We start from the raw sequence: 4,433 nt of genomic DNA, 5'->3' as shown, positions 1-4,433 counted from the left end.
CCCCAGCTCCCAGAAGACCACTGCCATCCACTAGCCCTCCACATAGGGGAATGAAACACACTCACCCAGCCTCAAGCTGCTGCCAGACCAGGGTCACCTCCCTGCAGCCCCTCTGCTGATCTGTCCACCCCATTCTGCATCTCCTGGATTAATCCCCATGTGCAGGGAGTGGCCCGGCAGGGAAATACAGGATCGGTCGAGGCACCCAGTATAGGCATAGTATCTCCTGGGAGAGGTGAGGGTGGGCAGGAGGATGGAAGTGTGGGACAAATCATGGAAGCCCCAGGAAGTTGGGTCCAGGTGGACAAGAGACACAAGTGCACACACACATCAGCGTCTGTAAAATGGTAACAAAGTGCTTCCCTCCTGATGCCAAAGGGGCTATTGCAAAGATTAAGTGAGACTGTGGTTTGTAAACAGAGTCAATAAACTTCCCACCCCCACACCTCAGCCCTATCCTAATAAGTTCCATGGGGGGATGACTTTAAAGACAAGTGGTGCCTTCTGCTGAAAGGCAGGGGAGAGTGGTGTCTGGGAGGGGGTGAGGATGTTAGTTTCCGGTTTTGCTAGGTTCCTTTTTTTGCGCAGTGCCCCTCTCTCCAAGCTCCAGGAATTCTCTCCTAGCCCTGCCCTGGTGGGAGGCAAACCTAAACTTGGGCAGGGCAGGGGCTCTGGGATGCCAAGGACCCAAGATGACTGAACAGCGATAGCAGGAGCAGGTACAAGGGGCAAGGAGCATGTGTTTGCTGGGCCTTCCCTTGCCTTCCAGGTCTGGAACCTGACAATCTTGGAGGTCAGGCAGCTTCCAGAAACACACTTTACGAGTGAGAAGGAAGGCCAGAGGGAAGGACTGGAGACCTCTGAGTCTCTGACTCCCAAATCCCTCAGCTGCCAGACTGCCCGCATCTCCTTTAGCCTTCCCTAAGGCTTTCCTGACCCGCCCCCAATGACCACGCCTCCCTGAGCATCAGTTTCTCCCTCTGTACAATGGGAGTAAACCATCCGTCTGGGGCCAGCGCGCTGTGAGGGGTGAAATCACATGAGTTTGTCAAGACCTGCTAAGTGCCTGGCACTGTTCAGGTTGCCTTTCAGTTGTCACAGCTGTCTTTAAGTAGCAGTCACCAGCCCCAATGTCCAAAAGGCTCCCAAACACCCCACAATCCAGATTGCAGACTTCAGGGTTTGTTGTGCACACCGATTAAACACACCAGGCTCACACTGCTCACATTTCCATGTATTCTAAGTCTTGCTTCAGCCCGGCCCTCGCGCATTTGCATGTGTGTGCGCTTTCAGAAATGTTTACCAAGCTCCGGCCACGTGGTGGGACCAGCTCTTGGCGCTCCGGGAGCTGAGTTTGCCAGGAAGACGCCGTTTGTCCGAGAGCTCCTACTCCCAGAAAGTCCCGCGGTGAACATTTGGGCTCCAAAAACTGCTTCTGCGTCCGCCCTAGTTTCCGGAACAGGAGCAAGGACGGCTCAAACGCTTTTTCTCTTCCCCCTTCCTTTTTCTTTCCAGTGCCTTACCTCCCACCGCCACCCCTGCCAGGTTCCACGCAAAAACGCACTTCTCCTTGGCAGCCCGGCGGACAAACAGCCTGAAAACCATCGGGAACTCCAGGAAAGGAAGGGGGAGGTCCTGAACGAATCCCGGGAGGGGCCGGGAAGCGGTGGGAGGTCCGCGCCCCGGAGCCCTGCCCGAGCCCGCCCAAGCCCGTTTGGCTCAGGTTCCTCCAGGGCCGCCAGGCGGCCGACCGAGCAAAGGCCGGCCCGACACGCACCCGGCTTTTTGTGCAAGGAAAACACAAAGGACAGAGAAAAACACGTCTTCCGTTTTGACGGCGAAGGCCAACGGCTCCAGGATGCTAGGGCCCGCCAGGGACTCCGATTAGCTCTCCAGCAGTGCGCACTCCATTCCACGGGAAGGGCCGTCAGCCCAGGGCCGCGCGCCGCCGGGACAGGGGACGGGCCCCGGACTAATGCCGGGACTCCTGCCCTATACCCTAGGGCAATCGCGGGGCGCCCCCTCTTGTGCCTTATTATTGGAAGTGGGGGAACACTAGGAGAGGAGCCCAGAGTCGGATTTTCCCCGAGCTATAAGAGCCTAAGAGGTATCCAAGCCGCTCCCATCTTGCCAGCAACTCTCTGATGTTGGGGGAGGCACCCAGTAGGAGGAACTCCCCGGAGGGAGAGGGAGAGGCCCGCGAGGTGCCCATTCGTGCCCCCTCCCTAATTACCACCTCAGCCTCCACTAGATGGCACAGGGCTGGGGCATCTTTCGGAGCCCCCAAGATGGGACAAGAAGCGCTGGCCTGCCTCCCAGGCAAGCCCCCAACTTTCAACCCTGCCAGTACTAACTCCAGCCACAGGACTCAGTGTATAAAGAATATCACACTGGGCTCTCTCGAAGAGAAAGACCCCGACGACGCAGGGCAGATACAATTGGGAAGCAAAAAAAAAGAAGGAACCAGGGCTCGCAGACGCGTGCCGGCCTTAGGACTGACCCCAGTTATTAGCTACGCTGGGCCGTCGCATCTCCACACCCCAGCAGCGCCCCGCAGCGCACAGCTCCAAGCACAGGAGCAAGAGAAAGGGATCCTCAAAAGCCAAATTACTGCCTCATCCGCATTCCCGCCCCCAACCCCCGAAGCTCCCGGCTTAGTCCCTCAGTGTGGTAGATTCTGATAACTGAACGGTGTAGGGATCACCCTTGTAGCTGTTAGAGGACATACCACCACGCTTCACTTCTTCATGTTTTAAATACATATTTAACGGATGGCTGCAGAGCCAGCTGGGAAACACATGGATTGAAAAATAACGCTCCAGAAGGCACGAGACTGGGCAAAGATGAAAATACCCGCTGGACTTCCTAGGGAGGAAGGGAGAGAGCGATTTCGCAAGGAACTAGGGGCAATACATTGTGTTTTCCTATTTCATTTGCAACTTTGCTACATGAAGACCAATTACTATGTTTGTTTGGCTTGCTTGTTTGTAAATCTGTATAAATACATGAAAAGTACCCAGGAAACATAAGGACGTCAAAAATGCAACTCAGGGGAAATTTAGGGTTAGGGAGGCGGGCAGCTGCCTCTACCTTAGGGCCCCAACACCCGCACCTGTACTCCAGGCAGGGCTGCCCCACATGTAGATTTGCTGTAGGCTCAGTCGATTTCCCCACCTATGAAATGGGTGACTGTGTAGGTACCTCCGGGCTACACCAGGCCCTTCTCCACATTAGGTTTAACACTTCATGATCAAGGGCTTGTCGATTTGTGAGGCTGCAGTAGGCTGTAGGGAAAGATTCAATCTCCCCTTTGGTTCAGAGTCTGATGAGCCTTCGCTCAGGCCTGAGATATCTTTTTGCAGCCCCGAGCTGCCCAACCCTTTGGCTTGGAGACCACCACAAAGACGATGCTGAAGATATGATCATTGGCTCAAGAAATACGAGGTGGGCATGATCAACTCCGGGCACATTCTTACGCTCCTGTTAATCTCAGTTACTGTAAGAAAATAATTCACCCTTGCGCCTACACCATCCTCAACTTTGTGAAAAGCTGTGATTTCTTTGAAAACACAGTTCTTGTGGTCTGTCCCCTCCCTGCCCTCAACCCCGAAGGGCCTTTGCCCCACCTGGGGGAGCCACCACCTTCGCGTGGCTCGGCAGCGACCGTGCACACTAGCGCCGAGAGCGCCAAGACAGTGGGGCCTTTGCGCGTGATTGCTCGTTACCTCTGTGGCCCTACATGCTCACGCGTGGATGAAGCCCAAGCCACGGAGGTAAGCGGCGGGAAACCAGAGAGAGAAGAAGCCAGGGAGGAGACTCTATCATGGGCCCTAGGTCGCCAGGGTTATTTGTGGCATCCAGATCCAGCTGCGTTGGACTTCAAGTTAGTCGGTGGAGTCCCCAGCCCACCGCGACCCCCAGCATGACTCTGCTGTGACAGTATTTTTTCTGAAATCTGACAGCGTCCCCTCTGCCCCTTGGCGCCGTGCTCTCTGTCCGCACAGTCCCCGCGAGCGCACGCTGCTCCGCCCCCTCGCCACTCACCTCGGGCCTCGGCCCCTCCTCCTGTCCCTCCTCAAGAATCTCTCGCCCGCGGGCGCCCATTGGTTGTGCGCCGGGAGGAGGCGTGCGCCGGACGGGTTTCATTGAGCCGACTTAGCCCGGATGACATCAGCTTCCCAGCCCCTCGGGCGAGCCCAGCTCATTGGCGCGGCCGCCCCTCCAGAACAAGCACATTGTTCCTCGCCCCCGCCCCGGCCACCGCCGAGGCGCCGCCGCCAACACCCGGCTATAAAAACTCTCGGGGCTCGGAAAGGTGCGGATGCTCGTGACGGACCGACAGCTCGCCGGCGCCGGGCGCCGGGATCTCCCCTGAGGCTTTCCGGAGCAAGTTCCTCAAATTGGACTCGCAGTGAGTGTCCCCGCCCCGCCCC

General features: G+C 57.0%; 1 protein-coding gene across 1 annotated transcript in view; it reads left to right on the top strand.

Annotated features, from left to right (window-relative positions):
* Positions 1-4,187: 4,187 nt before the first annotated feature.
* Positions 4,188-4,433, top strand: part of Olig2 (oligodendrocyte transcription factor 2) — a 2,700-nt gene continuing 2,454 nt past the window's right edge. The window contains 1 exon segment of the mRNA XM_033768050.1: positions 4,188-4,411. The gene's annotated coding sequence lies outside the window, so the exon portion shown is untranslated.

Source organism: Fukomys damarensis, unplaced genomic scaffold (assembly GCF_012274545.1).
Source record: "Fukomys damarensis isolate Sample0158 unplaced genomic scaffold, DMR_v1.0_HiC HiC_scaffold_24, whole genome shotgun sequence".
Classification (NCBI taxonomy): Eukaryota; Metazoa; Chordata; class Mammalia; order Rodentia; family Bathyergidae; genus Fukomys; species Fukomys damarensis.
Note: the sequence above shows the minus strand (reverse complement) of the source record. Positions and strands in the feature narration are given on the sequence as shown.